General features: G+C 46.8%; 1 long non-coding RNA gene across 1 annotated transcript in view; it reads right to left on the reverse strand.

Annotated features, from left to right (window-relative positions):
* The window catches only part of LOC144094521 (uncharacterized), a 39,444-nt gene extending 23,669 nt beyond the window's left edge, over nucleotides 1-15,775 (reverse strand). The window contains exon 1 of the long non-coding RNA XR_013306512.1: nucleotides 15,657-15,775. This is a non-coding gene — a long non-coding RNA (uncharacterized LOC144094521). The remainder of the gene's footprint in view (nucleotides 1-15,656) is intronic.
* Between the last annotated feature and the right edge of the window lie 2,719 nt (nucleotides 15,776-18,494).

Consider the following 18,494-nt stretch of genomic DNA (forward strand, 5'->3'; position numbering starts at 1 on the left):
AGTAGTAGACGACAAAAGAAGGAAGAAACCGCAAAATCACGAGGAAAAAAGGCTAAGGAACGAACACAACACCACGGACGTGATGTTTTGTGAGAAAACCTTTTCCAAGGGGCGCACAGACCGCTACCAAATTAAGGGAGTGGAAGCCACCCAGAAGCTTTCATTCATTTCAACGCCTCATCTCCTAAAAAGTTTGTAAATATGCGTGGCATCTCTTATGAGTGGGTATTATTAGAAACCCACAATGCTAGAGCTCATATCCTTCTAAACATGCGCGCTAACTCATAGACGTCGTTAACAACTCCTTAATTCATGGTCGCTTGCCAAAGAGAAAAAAATCCTACTCAATGTTTGATGCGCGCGCCTTTCAAAAGATGCCATGCTCTAACGCGCCTTAAGAGCCTTCCCCAACTACCTCTTACCGAGCCTATATTTAAGGGTTTAATTTTATTTTATTTTGTTTGACCATGAGCGACCAGGACCAGAAAATTGAACAAGGGAAATAAACTGCATCGCTGGCTGAAAATGTCGCATCTCGCTGGTTATGTAGAGTATGTAGGAGGATTACAGGCTCTTATACTCCACATCGAAAATTATAATACTGTCTATGGCTATTTCTGTAGCTTGCACTTTAACGGAATACTGACCTCAAGCTTCTGATAAGTGCCCTTTAAACATTCGTAAAACTTCTTCCTAGGCGAGTAGGCTCATAATTGCTTGAAAGCTTAGCGCAGAAGACAGGACTTTTGTAATGAGGTTGTTCTGTTTTCGCACTAAATTTTCATGTAGACGATTTACAACACCGCATAATGGGGGCTGCCATCTTTGACCACGTGATAACGCCGCCATAACACGCCTCCTGACTGCTCGGCGCCTGCTTTGTCGCAACGGCTGCTGCGTCGGATGGTTCGATTTCGACAGCCAGCGTTTCGGCAGATACGGTTGTAAAGGAGTTGGAAGATGACAGTAGGGTTTGGCCAAAGCTTCGAAGGACATGTGAGAACGCTAATTTGAGCGCTTGAGGAGTGAAGACTTGATCGGGCTTCATGTCGTGGAGAGCCGCTCAGCTCTCCGCCTCTTCGAACCAACGATTGAATCGCTTGAAGACTTGTCTTTGTTTCAGCTGAAAGCATTGCTGAATGTTTTTTTATTGTTATTATCTAAAATGGCAAGGTTTAATGATCGTTGTATTCTGTACATGCACTCAGACACCACTCTAAAACGTTCACATGCACATCTTACTAAAGCTCCACTAAAGCAGCTCTCCCCTCCTCTTGGACTTTCCTCTAATAGAACGTAGACTCGCAAGGCTCCCTAGGGTGGCAAGCTGCTCATGCAGCTTTTTGCCAGGAATCCGGACTACTGAATCCGGAAAATAAAATTATTGACTGCTGACGCCACGCAAGTGTGGCACTGCCTTCTGACAGTACCAGGGTGCATGCCTTGCAGTGAGGTCGTATGAAAGCCTTCTCTTTCTAGGAAGTTTTGGTTGACAACTACATGCGGTATCACCGATTAAAACGCTGGCGACATTGCTCGCAAGATGCTAGGAAAAGAGTCAGGCGCGGCGCACCATGCGCTACACATGCGCTTCTCGCTCTCAGCAGAGACTGAATAGGAGATAGAAAAGAAACTGCTAGTACATACGGTGTGTACTGTTCTATTCTGCTTTAAAACTTAAGTCATTTGTTTTCCCATGGCCTGGTTAAGGTGGCCGCCCAAAGTGAGGCAAAATGCAGCACCTTTCTTCTCACCATGACCGCCACATCATCGGTCTATCTTCAGTCATTGCGATATGCCTTATGCCTCCGATATTGCGATATGCGATATGCAATATTGCGATTGCGATATGCCTCTTCTCGTACAAAAATTTAAAAAAATGAAGGGGACACTTAAGCGCCGCCTTAACGGTATAACGCGAAAGCGTAAAGGGCTAATTTTCACATATGCAGAAGATCAGTCTCAGCTTTACATCCGTAGATCCCATGGGGACTCTGCCCCGCAGCTTCCTCTTGTGTTCAATCAACCCAAGCATTTCACCCCAAAGAAGCCGAGCACCAGGCAGGGGAAAGCTTGTGCCCATTGTATCACCGGTGGGTACCCGGCGGCACTGGGGATCGAACCCCGCACCTCCCGCATGCGGGGCGGATGCTGAAACCACTAGGCCACCGCTGCGGTAAATGCGCCAAACAGCACCTCACTATGCGGCGCTTAGTTGGAGCGTCGACATGCCGTGCACAGGGCGGAACAAGATACGAAATGTGTTATGTTTGAGGATCTCGAAGTCACAAGCTTCCAGTGTGTTACCGGCAGTTTTCAACAAACGTACTCATGTATCAATTGCCGAAGCGAAATCTAAAGTAAACAAAGCGCCTGAAGCTTGATCGCTTGGTGCAGAGCATCGAGACTAGCGACACCAATTTTATGAAAGTGTTCTTATCAGCGTAAACACACAAGGCCGACTGCCCATTACCTGTGATTTGTTGCAGAAGTAGGGACGTGGCAGGAGTACATACCGCAGTACTTGTACAGCAACCTGGAAATATTAGCGGTTGAAGACCCCTTTCTAGCAAGAGATTCATTTCCAGTCACTGATGTTCTGTAAACTCGTGGCCATAGAAGGCTGTGGGCCTTGTCAGTTGACGTTGGCGCAATATAGTGTGTGTTCTTTCTTTCGTCTCTCCACGTCTTTGCCTGCCATGGCATTCATCCCAGAGCAGTTCGCGCCAACTTGCCCAAACCTTTACGCAGCTCGAAGTGAACATGGGCGCTACAGAAAAGGTTTTATAGTAACCAAGACGTCTTCAAGACAGCAGCTTTTTTGTGTTCAGTCGCGCGGTTTAGGAGGCTTTAAAACTGTATACCCTGTCGCACGCTGTTCTAGGCTCGACACATTTCTGTGCGAAGTGCTGCACGAGGATGAAAGATGTGCTCCTTAAAGAGATATATGTGGTCAACAGGAGACACCGACTGTCTGCGATCTTGTGACTCGATACACATGCTGCAAGCTCATTACTTTACAAGGAATATTGCGTTTTGAAAACAAAAAACAATACAGACTGCTGTAGACTCGCTGAAATCAAGCGTAGGCATGCGGAAAGAACCATCCTGCGTACATCTCGAGGTTTTGGCTGCACAGCATTGCTGCGTACTACGCTACTGTGCATACAAGGTGGAATTGGCGTATTTTCTGAGGCAAAGCCTACATTTAGAAAAGCGAGAGTCTCTTTATTATTTTTCCTCATCTTGCCGACTACTAAAAGCGCTCTCTACGTGCTGATGAGAACTTTTTGCCCTAAGCTCTCTGCAGCAGCAAAACATAATTTAAAGTATGTGGCGACTACACGGATCCACCTACATGTTCGGCATAAACGACTTCGTGAACTCGCGTGGTGTGCCGTAGCGCACAAGGTGTCTGTGTTCGATGCGATGAAAGAAAGCGCCCTCGCAGGTAAAATAATTATGCATGATTGCTAAGCGGGTTCGTTGGGAATATTAGGCTTTCGGCTGATAATGTTTCGTAGACTTAAATACTTGCGATAAAGGCTGTATTTGCCGAATGTAATTTCTGTCACCTTAATTTTTCAATGTTTCATCGCCATGATTGTCGCTTACGCGATATGCGTGCGGAAAACCATCTAATGCGAACTTTATTACAAACTATATCTCAAGGGATACCTGGAGTGAGGTTTTGCTTCTGATGGCATAAAAAGAAAATACATCTCAAGGCGTCCTTGTGGAGGCTGTTTTTCCAGTTTCAAGCATAGGCTGCAGGTGCCGCGCATTTCAGCGTAGCTTCTTCATTGCACGTCTGGAGCCCGTTCCTGTAGTTGAGCCAATCAGCGCCGCAACACCGCAGCGGTCACGTACCAGCAGACCGTTCTATTCCACTCGGATAAAAGAACACATCCCTCAGCCCCACCGTTTCGTTCTGTGATTTTGTTTCGCATTCGTTGAGACGACGCGGCCTGTTAAGCGAATACAGTCATTGTCTCTGTTTGCATGAAAAGAACACCCACGACAAGCACGACGGCGCAGACGCAGGCGAGTAGCCAGCTGTGTCTATCTCGAAAGGTGTTGCGCACAGTATCCTTTCGAAGCGTCTCCTTGAATGGGACTGTCTCGGCGCTCTCTCCAGAAAGCCGCGCACAAAAACCACGCATGGTATCTCCAGGCCGTATTAGCGCGTATTGTTTGCAGAATAACTCACTCCGCACTTTTTCCTCTGTGGAAGCGCACCCATCGGACGTGTAGAATCCACAGTAGAATCCACAGTATCAGCTGAGAGCTTGCAAAAGCAACAATGCCCATAAGCAGCGGCGCAGAACTATAAAGGGGACACGGGCAGGGTTACACTGCGAGGGACAGAGCGACAGAAGCGCCGCAAGTTTGCTGAGCCCGAACGCAACGAGTGTTATGTTATGGCTGCTCGTGGCCGAGGGTGATAAGGTTGAGGGATTGTGTTAGAAGTACTGCAGTGTTCCAGTCACACTGTCTTTGTTTAAGTCTACGGTTTGCTTTTTCCTTACGTGCCGTGGTCGCTGTGACAGTCAACGGGAGTGCAGTTAGACCGGCTTTATGTGGTGACATGACGGCAGGCTCTACGTAACGTTGTATATTTACTGCTTCGACCGTTTTGCGTCGTTTGTTGACATTAGCTTCTTTTTCTTCCCGCCTTCGCTGCCGTTCGTTATGAAAGCATTTATCGTAGATTATAAAGTTCGGGTGACTCCGGTGTGCAAGGTATTGCGATAATTATTTGCACAAAAAATTTAGCGCAGAGTTTGTGCCATTAATTAAGCTGCACATCATCCAGAACAGCAAATAGAGGAACTCTGGCGGCCCAAATACTCCATGCACAGCGCATGATTCCATTCGGAGCATTGGAGTGAAGCATGAGACGATGCTAACATACAGGCGCACGTGTGAAGTTGAGTGCGATGTGTTTTTCCGGAGAAACAAGAAACGACTTATATAAAACACGAACGTTCCCATCACGCAACGTTTTTCTTAATGAGTTATAAAGATGAAGGAGGAATAACTTTAAAACAGTACCCAACTAATCAAAAACAAGGCGAAGGATGGAAAGGAACTTCGGAATAGTATTTCCAGTCGATCTGCCGAATCAGCCAGAAACGGGCAGCTAAATTACACATTATGCATAACTGGCCTACTTTTATTTCCGTTCCTAATGCATGCCTCTCAACCAGCAATTAAATGTGATTGTTTTTTCTGCAGTTGACAAATCCCGAGTCTCCCCCGTACTCTTTCTGAGAACAGTACGCACTCATCAATTTCTCTATTTTTACAGGTACAAAGAGAGCATACAAGCAGATGCATATAAGAGGGCCAGACACCTCCTGCTCAGTCTGTCCTTTTCACTGGCGTCCTTTTATCAGCGTTGTTTATCAACATTCTTGTACGCAAATAGAATAATCTATTTGGCAAGATGGTGTACGGGAGCGGAATTGAATGCGTCAGGTTCGAATGAACCACAGTTAGGAATCGCTCTGTTTGGGTGATCTTTCTCCCTCCTTCTTTGCAACTAAGAAGAAAAATTGTAAGGGCGTTTACGATTCTCACTTATGCGAAATTTTAGCGCAGCTCTGTCAGTGTCTCAGGCTCTGTAGGCTCATAGTTTTGCTTTGCTGTGTCGTCGGCCCGTCTGGCGGTGATATTAGTTCGATAGTGGTAATATATAGCTGACGCAGACGACAATGTGCAATGCACAGCTTGAAAGTGTGTAGCAGTCTGTGTAGGCGATAGCGTGGTTTTCTCTTGCAGTGGCCAGCGAAGCTGATTTGTTCGCGGCGCCACGGCTTCGAATCCAAGTCGCAGAAATCTTTATTTATTTCTGTATTTATTTATTTATTCATTCATTTATTTATGGCTCGGTTACACTGATGACGGCGACGCTGCTCAACCCACGAACGGGTGCTTAAAAACTGTGCCCTAAAATCAGCCATCCAAGCTGTTCAACAAAAAGTAGCCTTATGGGAGGACTCCCTTTTACTTTATTCGGTTACTTTTGGTGTCGCAGCCCTGGTAACCAGCGGGGCATCAGAGCCCTTAGCCGAGCCGTTTGTTCTGTCTTATCGGTGCGCCATGTCGACAGCGCGCAGAACATAAGTGACCTGGGCCATTTAGCTGATTAGTTGCGTCCGTTGGTGTTCGCGCCCGCTGTGTTTTCTTGTCCTGAGTAGAGCATCGTGTCCGTGCTCCTGATAAACGCCATTTATTCCGCTTACCTTTGATTAAGCAGCCCCGCACGCTACTAGACGGCACCTGGTTGGTTGCACGCAGTAGTTAATCCCGTGAAAGGCGATTCTGAGTACTTTAATGATTTGTATCTTGGGCGTGAGCAAGGGCCTGTCATCCAAATTCTCTCGCTTGCAGCATTTCGTTCCTAATAGTATGTCTTGGTTTACTTCATTACTGGAGTTCCGCGATTATGTTTCCAGTATTCTTTCCCTCCTCTCACATCTGCAGGATAGTCCATTATACTAAATCATTCTACATCACGCAAAATTTGCTCATGGCTATTTTTTTCTGATTTGCGGCAAGCACTTCTTCAGACACACTACGAGATCTTAACTGCCTTTCATACATACCCAGCAATTCTGTACATAAAGATTTTTAAGGATAAAGAGTTTATGAAAGCAATTTTTGTAACATATTTAACATTTTTTATAACAATAATCCGCAGGTATAACCTCTGCAGGCCTAAACTTTTTTTGCTATTAACGTCTCTGCTATCGTCAAAAACGTTGGATCCCCATTGGTTCTCTACGGTAGTTTTAATTCCTCGATGCGAGCGATGGAGAAAGTTTAAAAAAAAATAAAACATCATAGTACGCATCGGAAGAATGGGCCATTACCTTGAATATTTCTGTAACAGTACCTTACAATATTGCAATAATGTTGTACATGAAGGGACGATACGTTTAAGAATGCGTCACTTTGACCGTTGTGACATACTTTGTGGAACCATTCTATCATGGGCAAGGAAAATAACTACAAACCGCTGTGGAATAAACAAAGCGCACACCTATATGATCGTATTTTGGTTTTATATTATGTCCCTGCTTTCAGCACTGTTGAAGGTGCATTTGACGTTCTCGAGCGGAATTCAAAACGCCCCGTCTCGAAGCGGCCGAAATACCAACTCGTCCACAGAAAGGCTTCGTCGGAGCTTCGCGTCTCCTCTCTGACAGGCGCGCGCTTCAGTGCGTCCTGTCTGCCGCGCTGCTGCGATCATTCGAGTCACGTCGTATTGTTTACAGAGGTGGCCTCAGGAAAAGGAACGGCAGTACGCTTGGAAAAGCTCATGAAAGGAGCTAGAAAACGTAGCAATGATAGACAAGAATATTTCTCGAAACCAACGGGAACGTGCATCTTTTCCTCTATCCATTCAACGACCAACAAGGTTGGGGTCCTTGCTCAAGTTCTCTTTTCGAATACCACGTGTTCTTCGGCCGAATGCGGCCCAAATGTCAAGAATCCGAAGCTGTTGTGCCGAATTCGAAGTTTCGCTTTGCGGTACGCTGGCTTTGTTTCTTTCGCGCAAGGTTGTCATGCCGTCGCACAGGGAACCTTTGTTTTTGCCGCAGTATCCACATAACTTTATGGGCTTGCTGGCAGTCGTAGAAATCTATATGGCTGCACAGGGCATGACATCACGTGGCCGTTCGTGAAGGACGCCAATCACATCAGTGGACTTCCTGTCACGTCCATCTGCAGCCACTGCCATTGGCAGGCAATGCAGCCAATGGCAGCGCAGGAAAAGAGGGCATGGCCAAGCAGTTGCGCGCACCTCTTCGGTGTTTGAGTCCTCTTACGAAAATTCAACCAACCAAACTGCTTGCGTCCTCTTGAAACAGCGCGCACAAACAGGCACGAAACACAAAGCATAGAACTGGACAAGAGCGCTCCTGTCTCCTTCACTTCGTCCCTTTCGGTGCGCGCTGTTTCGCAGTGAATTGTAACCAACGATACAAGGCTGCTTGCGCCCCGCGCGGCTGTTTCCGCTGCTTACGGGCCCATTTACACGCACTTACGCTACTACAGGGGGAGGAGGAAGAGTAGAAATGGGAGAAACCTGGCATCACGTTATCTGTGGCTCGACGGCGCTTTCGGTTAACATCACGGAAATGCTCCCATACCCGACGTTGCAATGCGTCAGAAAAGCGAGCTCGCCTCACACGGTCAGATTAAAGGATAGGATAGGGTATATATACAGTAGTGAACAAAAAGATACCATATTTCTGTTTTTCCACTGTAACGTTTTACTCGCACGAAAATTTCCTGACGAGGTTGGTGGGACAACCATGTCAGACTTTTTACACGCTAGCAACCACTGCTTCTCGTCATATTAAGCGATAATTAGTTCCCACAGCAAATTTATTGAAGAAGCTGCTTTGCAAATCTAAGATTCTTGTGTGCCTATGGAAGCAAAACCTTTTTAAAAAAATGCCTTTATCAACCTCTTCGCTCATGGTTCCTTGAATTCACTCAGAGCACAAACTCCACGAGTGGAGAATCAGCTTCGGGCCATTACGTTCCCGGCTCTGTGGTTTAACGTGGGAAGTTGACAACAAGACTATACGAAAAAAAAAAACGACCCAGGGTGGAAGCAACGAAAACATTAATCCTCGAAACCCCCCGTTAGTCCCTAAATTTGCACGCGGCACTCCTCTTGCCGCAAATTCACGCTGTGCGTAAACTCAAGGGACTAGTTGCTGAGAAAGAGACTAACGGTGGGCGAACCACAGCATAGCAGCACACGAAAATCGTGCGGAATACCTTAATTGACGGCAGTAGTACACGATTTTTCAAGCGCAGGATGTCGTCTGTAAGGCCAGTGAGAGCACCGCCGTTGCCCGTGACGAGGCGCATAGACTCTTTTGCGTGACAAAAAGGCTCCGAGGAACCGAAGCGGCCCGCAGCTGTGGAGCTGCATAAATAAGTACCACGAGCTTCAACACGTGTCGAATGTGAGTTTTAAAGGCTACGGTTAAGCAAGTACACGTAGTTTCATTTCGCCGCCATTTGTTTACGGGCTCATGTGATGCCGGGCAAGTTTCGGCGACACTCAGCGAAACGATGAGTGGCAAGCAGTGAATTCCATGTCGCCGCTGTCCGCCAGTAGCAAAAAAAAAAAAAAACGACGTGCACCACGTACGGGCTTGCATATTTGTTTTCAACAGACTACAATGTGAAGCTGCCAGCTGCCAGAAATAAGACCACCTTATTCTAAAACAAAGAAAAAAAAACGAGAAGGAAACAACTGTGTAGTTGTGAAGTATCGGTCGTAATGTCTACATTGTTGAGTACTTCTTTTTTGGCCAAAAACGCGATTTAGACCGCTCTGCGTACGCATTGAGGCTTATCGCAGCTTGTTGCAAAAGCATATGACAACATAACCACCGTACTTTGATTTAAACAGCAATACGTTTGAACCCAAGCAATGTATGTTCTATTCATATAAGGCTATCATTTTCTCGTTCAAGTCGGCTGTCGTTGTGGCTTAGTAAATGAAAAAAAAAGTTGAGGTGGCTTAGCCAAATCCACGCTCGGTTTCCACTCTGAACGTTGTGGGCTCAAATCCTGGCATTCTCACGTGTTTTTATTTCTGTTTCCTTTATCGTTATGATGTGTGTTAAGTACTGTCGGAAACTACCCCGCTCTGAATTACGCTGGAAGCCATGTTTCGTTTGCATTTTTTTCGTTACACGGCTGCTGAAGGGGACTAACCGCCACACCCCTCTCCAAGAGGACCAGCAGTTAGACCCTTTGCAGTTATTCCTGAAACAGACTAATGGCAGTGGCAGGTAAATTAGCCCCCGAAAGACAAACCTCTCGCCCCCTTTTAGCCCCCCCACCCCTTTTTTTTAGAGTGAACGTGCAGTTTTGGTTAAAAGTCTTAAGGCCAAAGCGTTCAGCTGCAGCGAAATGAATGTTCCTAGATTGCTCCGTGTAGCGGACCATTCGAAGAAAAAGTCACGCAGGACGCTTCTCTACCGCAAGAAGAAACCTTCTGCAAGCATTTCAACGTCATTCAGTCTTTATTATAGCCGTAATAGCTCTGTTATGCGGCTGAAACGAAAAGCCTTTGGCCTTAAGACTTTTGTCCAAGACTGTACATATAAACTGACTTTAGAGTGAGGCATGAAACGAACCCCATCTTTCCCGCATGAGATGGACTTCGACTTGTCAATTAAATCACACTTTTCTTGACCTAACCACAGCAGGTATTCCTTTACCCGCATCATCGTGGAAACACAATTCTTTCCATAGACGAGCGGCGTTCGAGATGGGCTCTGTAGTTATGATCAGCACATTGCCTATGACGTCTCACAGTCCATGACGTTACTGTACAGCTTAATAACAGGGCGATATCTTCGAAAATGTCAACAGCGGTCAGTCTAGAGCTTTTTAGCCACGCGTAAAAAAATTGTTTCGATGAGTTTGTTGGTCGTTCTGGCATGTCTCCTGTGAAGATCGAAACACCAAACCTCACGTATAGATAAGCCTCTTCAAAACTCCTGAAGGCGTGGACTGTCCTACACTGAAATCTCGTGAAAGCTGATGGTGTTTCATCACACCGTTGATACAACGGATAATTGCCATTTGAACAATCCTGGTGACTTTATGTCGCATTCACACTCCGGCCGCTGCTTATAAATATCTGCAGTAATACATATCACCTCAGAATATGTTACTTATAAAGACGGCTGCATCTTAATAATAATTTATAGCAGACGGAAAATGAACGCAATGGGAAGCATCCACGAACGAGCAAAAATAAAGAATGAACTGAATGCAAGCAGTTACGTCGTTAACAGCTCCTTACGCGTAAATAGGACATTACTGCATCATAATATATTCAGAAATAGCAAATAGATATTTTATATCCGTGATATTTTGAATTTATACGAAAAAATTAAAAATATCATGTTTATTCCTTCGTTATTGTAAATCGCATGATTTTATTGCCAATATTGACGCTGAGTGGGTAACCACTGATTCTAAAACTTCCCTTTTCGTATGCTTCAGGCAGAGTTCGAGCACTCAGACCTAGCTGTTGATATTGCCGTTGTTGTACTAAGACCAAATCGCACATACCTCCTCTGGGGTTAGCCAAGAACAGAGAGGTAAAAAAAGGCTAATCTGTACACTTTATTGAAGAAATAAAAAAAAACTCGCGTTAGATTAAGCCCCCCTCCATAAGGGTATGTATGACGCGATAGCGGTAATGGGTCCTTTCAGCGGTCTGAGCCCCTCGTTGCGTACCAATTCGCTGACACGCACCCTATGGTTTATTAATTTTTGAAATAACTTTAAAAGCCTAACTTTAGTCTCCTTCAGTAGAGAACGGAAGAAATCTTCTTGAAAATTTTCTTCAGTAATGAGGGGGATAGACGACCCAGTGTCGATGAGTAGAGTAGTATTATTAACTTTAACGTCGTTGCAAATGCCTTTCTCTTTATTGAATGCGGAGTTTGGGGTCGTGGCTTGACGGAACCTCGGCTATGTCGATACCCGTTCCGACCAGGACAGGGCTGCCGTCGAGTGAAGGAGTTAGGTGACGGCCGAAATAAGACGAATGTGTTTAATTACATTTTGTAAAACATAAAGATCAAACGGGAGAGTCTCTCTCGGCCACGCTCATTGCCGGTTATATAGGGCTCTCATTCCATAAAGTCTCTAGGTGGAGGACGGCCGTGCCAGAGAAGGCGTGTCTTGTAAAGTTCACTTTTACGCTCGATCACACACTCTCTTACTCGTGGACACGCCTCCCTTCACGTGTTGAGCCTGAGGGAAAGGCCAGTGGTGTGGAAGCAGGTTAGGCTGCAGTAGGGCAGTACGCTGCGGCTGCTGGTGGTCGACACCTGTTCCCGGCACCTGTGCTTCATAACCCCCGACGCGGGATGCAAGCACACCAGTGGGGAACCACCGGAAACAAGCTTTATCTCCAGACATGGTCGCAGCAATTCGGGATAACGCCCGACTTCAGGCTGCGGCGGCGCTTGGCACGCGAAGAGGCACCGGAAATTGGGACCTTTCGTGCTCCAGGGATGCTTAATGTGGAGACACTAGAGCCGGATCTAAAGAACGGAGGTAGCCTTAAGCTGGTGAAGAGGAAACTAGGAAGAGAGAAAAGTCAGATATATGCGTTAAGAGAGAGAGGGAGCAATCTGCATAGCAATATAGTTAAAGTAGCCAAACGGTCTACAAAGATCTAACAGTAGCCAATGTAATCATGACCTAAGTGAATCACACAGCGTTGGAATGTCCCGCAAGGAACAAAAGAGCAAATAAAGAAAGCCTTAGGAGCAATGCAAAAGAGTAAAGCAGCCGGTGAGGATCAAGTAACAACAGATATGTTGAAAGACGCAGGGTGGATTGTGCTAGAAAAACTAGCCACCCTGTTTACGCAACACGTTATGGTCTCGAGCATACCAGAAGCTTAAAAGAGCGCTAACATGATCTTAATTCATAAAAAGGGAGACGTCAAGGACATGAAAAATTAGAGCCCGACAAGCTTACAGTCCGCTGCCTACAAGGTATTTAATAAAATAATCGCAAATAGAATCAGGACAGCCTTAGACTTCGATCAACGAAATGACCAGGCAGGCTTTCGTAAAGGATGCTCGACAATAGACCGTATTCACACTATCAATCAGGTGACGGGCAAATGCGCAGAATATAACCAAACCATGTATATAGCATTCATTAAACACGAGAAAGCACTTGACTCAATGAAAACCTCACTAGTCCTGCATGCATAGCGGAATCAGGAAATGAAATAAAAACTGGTTTTTGAGAAAATGAAATAGCACAGTATTTGTCTCATATTATGTCGGTAGACACACGAACCGCACCGTAAGAAAAGCAGTAAAAGAGGGAGTGAAAAAATAAAGGAATAAAGGGAGAGAGCCGACATGTGTCGCGCTCTCTCGTGCCCTTAATCAGCCGTCATGTCTGCCGGACCAAGGTCGTCAACCTGTGCAGCGTTACTCTGTTGAATCTGTTGGATTGTATAAGCATTCCAAGCACCCGTATAACGAAGAAGGATGTGCCGTACTGGAGGTCTCCGGAAAAATTGCGACCTCCGGGGGTCTTTAACGTGCACTGACAACAAACAGCAAACGGGCGCTTTTTATGTTTTGCCTCCATCGGAACGCGGGCGTCGTGCTATTATAGCACTCGAAGCCTGGTACTCCGGCTCAGTAGACGAGCGCCTTAACACTGGACCATCGCGGAGGGTAAGGATGTAGAAAATTCTTATGTGAAAATACTGGATGAAATCTATAACGCCTGCACAGCTACCATAGTCCTTCATATAGTCAGGAATAAATTCTAATAAGGAAGGGTATCAAACAGGGCACACGATTTCGCCATTGCTATTCACTGCCAGTTAGGAGGAGGTGTTCCGTGGCCTCGAATGGGAACAGGTGGGGATAAGAGTTTGTGGAGAATACCTAAATAATCTGCGATTCGCTCATGACATTGCCTTGCTGAGTCACTCAGGAGATGAACTGGAAATCATAATCAATGAGTTAGACAGACAAAGCAGAACGGTGGGTCTAAAAATTAACATGCAGAGAAGCAAAGCAATGTTCAACAGTCTAGCAAGGGAACAGCAGTTCGCAATTGGCAGCGAGGTGCTGGAAGTGGTAAAGGAATTCGTCTACTTAGGGCAGGTAGTGACAGCTGATCCGTATCATGAGATGGAAATAATTACAATGATAACAATGGGGTGGATCGCATATGGCAGATTCTCTCAGTTAATGAATAGTAGGTTACCACTATCCCTCGAGAGAAAAGCACACAACAGCTGTATCTTACCGGTACTCACCTATCGGGCAGAAACGTAGAGGATAACGAAAAGGTTTCAAGTTAAGGACAACGCAGCGAGATATGGAAAGGAAAATGATAGGTGTAACGTTTAGAGACCGGAAGCGGACAAAGTGGGTGAGGGTACAAACGTGGGTTAATGACATCCTGTTCGAAATCAAGAGGAAGAAATGGGCTTGGGCAGGGCATGCAATGCGAAGGCAAGATAACCGCGGTCCTTAAGGGTGACGGAGGGGATTCCAAGAGAAGGCAAACGTAGCAGTGGTTGGCAGAAGGTTAGGTGGGCGGATGAGATTAAAAAGTTTGCAGGCATAGAGTGGTCCTGAGATGGCACAGGACAGGTGAATAGGAGAGATAACGGAGAAGCGTTTGCCCTGCAGCGGGCGTAGTCAGGATGATGATGGTGATGATGTGCTCAAACTTCTCCTTTTGTTCTTTTGGGTCGAAGACAGCCGCAAAACGACGCGTCAAAGCACGTTGATTGGACCCAGGTGACACCGGGTCCTCTCCGAATCGTCCATTACGGCAGGCCTGGGAGCAATTGTCATCGACTAGGCATGGGATGCTTTGGACCGGACCCCCCCCCCCCCCCCCCCCCCCTTATAAGGAAAGCAGGTGTGCTAGCTGCTTCCAGGCGGTACGTGTTTTCCTAACACTATGCATGCCATCAGGAGTTAGGCTGAGTACGGAAATTGGATTCATTTCGAATTTTTCCTTGCTCCCTCTGTTGCTCTAAGGCTCGCTCTTGCCTTTTTACCGGCATACAGCTACGAATATCCCGACCTTGCCACAGTATCGGCACCATCATGGCAGGGCATCCTTTTGTATTGGCACGAAGTTCGGTTGGCCCACAAAGGCAGCACGCTAAAAAGCCCCCAGTGCAGGATTATCTGCCTCTCTCTGTGCGACTGATTCGGCTGACAGCTCCTTGGGTTCGTGTCTCGTTTGTTCGATGCATTTGGCCAGCTCCACAGGACGGCTCAGTGCAAGGCATGTTCCCTCTAAAAGGCGCTGCGTATTAAGGGGTAAGTCTTTCTTGGTTTATGAGTGGCGTGGAGATATGTAGTGATAGTGATAATTATAGCTACTGATAGTGATAGCGCTAGAGATAGTGATGATGAGAGTGTTGATGACGATGATGATTTTGGTGATAGCGATGATGGTGATGATGATAATGATATTGGTGGAAAAGTAAAAATCGAAAATAAAATATATATAAATAAAATAAATATAAATCAAAATAAAATAATTAGAAACCAAATATATAAAGAATAGAAATAAAAACTATACGTAAACGGTAAAAGTAAAAATAAATAATAATAAGAAGAAAGAGAATTGAAGATAAATAAAAAAATTAAAAAGTAGACAGAAACAGGAAAAGGAAAGATTTTCGAATTTCTGCTTTTAGGGAGCGTTCACACTTGTCCAAAAACCCCGCTAGTAAATCTGAAAAACTAGGCCCTGTTCTCATCTGTTGACGCCCGGGCGAGGCGGAACCGCCCCGCCGCTACTGTTTCTCCCTTTTCCACCCCACGTCGCCGCTCCCGGCGTACACAGTTATGGTAAGATAAAACGACGCTGTCTACGTACCATAAGCGTATGCATGCTAAACGCAGGCGCATTCCCACTTTCAGTTCAGCGTATGCTAGCAGCGACGCAACGCTAAACTCAGCCAAGTGCGCAATCAGGTTGCCCCGACGGGAACCATTCATGTCAACAAACCGATGCTCCTCTTAAGCCTAGAGGCGGCAGGATCGTCACTGTAAATGTGAGGAAGAAGCAAAATTATCACTTACGTGTTTCTCTATAGGCGAGGTGAGACTAAGCGAAAGGCCGGTGCATGCCCCATTTACGGCCAGTGAACGCACTGAAAAAGGCAGCAACAATGACGAAATCAGTCGTAAGCGAGGGATCCTGCTTCGAAGGGCGCAGACAAGTTTGTCGCCGCGGAATTTTACCGGCGGCGGAAAGCGGTCTGTGCCGATAGGCCTCGCCGCGTCGCTTCCTGCCCCGGTCGGCGTCAAAAGCGGCCGAATCAGCTTCGCTCGCCGGATTTTTAGGCAAGTGTGAACGGCCCTTTAAGCACACTTGAGTGCAAAATCTTGTAATTTTTGGTTGCAATGCTGGTCCTCCATGTCGCAGTACCCTTCCGGCCTTTACAGTTTGGTCAGCTAACTCGCAGCTTGCAGCGAGCTCGCACAGTGCAGCGGCACTAACATTGAAGTCTCGGCTTGCAGCTGACAACGCTCTCGAAAGCGGCGTCGCTCCACCAACTGCTTGCCGCTTGTAGGTAAATGCCTTTCAGATGTGCCGCCGCGGTGGCTGAGTGGTTATGGCGCTCGGCTGCTGGCCAGAAAGACGCGAGTTCGATTCCGGCCGCGGCGGTCGAATTTCGATGGAGGCGAAATTCTAGAGGCCCGTATACTGTGCGATGTCAGTGCACGTTAAAGAACCCCAGGTGGTCGATATTATCCGGAGCCCTCCGCTACGGCGTCCCTCATAGCCTGAGTCGCTTTTACACGTCAAACATTCATAAACCACACCTTTCAGGTGTTGTAAGCGCACCGCCGAAAAAAATGATGCCCGGCTCAGTCTTGAGGTTTACAGCTCTTCAGCTGCGATGCCATAAGAGTGGCCAAACCGTAGTATGTTCGCCGTCCATATCAGCATTCAGCTTTTCAGCATAGCTGGGTGAAGTCCACACCAGCGATGGCCTCTAGGTAGTTGAGGAACGTGAGCTTTTTGTTTCCACGGCACTTATGCAAGAGCCGGCGTATCTAGAAATGGAGCCGGCGGCGGGTTGCTGTCGAATAAGGCAGTCATGGCGTCGAGCGAGGTGCAGGTGTCAACAGAGCCGGCGGGAGACTGGCAGCGTTGGCGACCAGCGAGGCCTAATCAGCCGGCACAGTGTAGGGAACGACAAAGACCGCTGGGGGTGACGACGCGATTCGAGCTTGCATCCTGGAGGGCGACGATGCTTCAGGGAGACGCTGGCAGACGCGCTTTGAATCCAAACGGGCGGGGAACCCCAACCTCCTATAACGGTGAGCAAAGCCTAAGAAAGTGTTATTTGCGGTAACCAGATAAAATCGGCCAGTGGGCGCGCATGGTTATGTGCATAATAACAAAGTTCCACAGCCCTTTGCTACTACCGGTTGCGAAACTTCCCCTGGGGTCCATGTGTCAAACAACGGCGGTCCGCGAGGGCCAAAATTCAGTTGTTTACGGACTGCCGCTCCGCCCACGGTCAATAATGTAAACTGTGTTCAAGGTGCAAATCTAGTAACGAAATCCGTACAACAGGTGCATAGCAAAAATCTACTGATATAAAAGCCTAAGAGATAAATTTAGAGGTAAAAGAACCAATCAAGAAAAAAGAAGTCGGCAGAGGCACGTAACTCTGCTTTCATGTGAAAAGGCGTAAGGCCGCCCGCTAATTTTGTGAACGTATAGTCGCCGCGCGCTGCGGTATTATGTAAGCCGATGCCACGCAGCTGGCAATTCTAACTCTGAATGGCTCTACGTAGCCACCGCTGCGACGCCGCCGCGATGAAGCCGCGCCCCTTTTGATCAGCGCGCTAATTTCAAGAATGCAGTCCACGCCGTACCGGGGCCCGCGCTCCGCCTTAAGAGTATGACGCGATAGCTAATTGGTCAATGCCCTTTTATGCGGACTTGGTTCTTTTTTAGTTAACATTCATAGCCCTCATACCGCTCCTAGCGCAGTGGTGAAGCGTTTAAGGGGTGCGCCACTGCACTGGTATGGCAGGTGCTGCCACGGGCGGAGTTTGTGCGATCAAGGTTTTTCTCCCTGATCAACCTCGCGCGACCAATCATTAATTTAACCGCCACCTTCAAGGTTGCATGAGGACGCCATCTTTTATGGGTACAGTCGAGTGTTATCACACACACAGACAGGTTTTCGCTTAATGGGGCAAGTAAGGCCTACGCCTTAAATGCACTTTTCAGAAGGCAATGACAATGACGACGTATGTCAGCAGCATTTCTGACGGCTTCCATATGGCGCCGCCACCCGTAATAACACGTAAAGTAGCTACTTGTACTAGTTGCATTGTTAAGCTGAGTTTCACAGCTGGTATGAACTAAGAGCTCTGCTTATTTCGAGAGGTTGCCAGCAGGCAACTGGACAAGATAAAACACCAGAACATCGCAGTTCATTCCATGACTGCATGTACTGAGGAGTATATGCGAAGTACACCGGTCGGTAGCTGCCATGAAACAAGATAAAAACACGAACGAATAGCTTTGTATGCCAGATTTTGGCTGCCGGGTAGAGTTCAATGCGCTTAAGCACTCTTCTATGGCTATAATCGCATAAGTTCTGCTGGCACTAATTATGGCCTTTTAATGAACGGTGCCATTCTGCAGAATCTCAAGAAAGATATGATTAAATTGCGCCGCATCCAGAATTATACTGCAAGCTCCCACGTCTGCGTGAAACCTCAGATATACGAACGAGTCTATCGCCATTCAGTGCACCCTCTAAAGATAAAAAAAATGGAGGAGACACTTAATCTCCTCTTTACGGGCATGGCGCAACATCGCTTATGGGTTAATGGCAATGCATGCGCAATTGGTCATTCTTTACATTCACAATCCAGCCGCCGCGGTGG

Source organism: Amblyomma americanum, chromosome 6 (assembly GCF_052857255.1).
Source record: "Amblyomma americanum isolate KBUSLIRL-KWMA chromosome 6, ASM5285725v1, whole genome shotgun sequence".
Taxonomy (NCBI): Eukaryota; Metazoa; Arthropoda; class Arachnida; order Ixodida; family Ixodidae; genus Amblyomma; species Amblyomma americanum.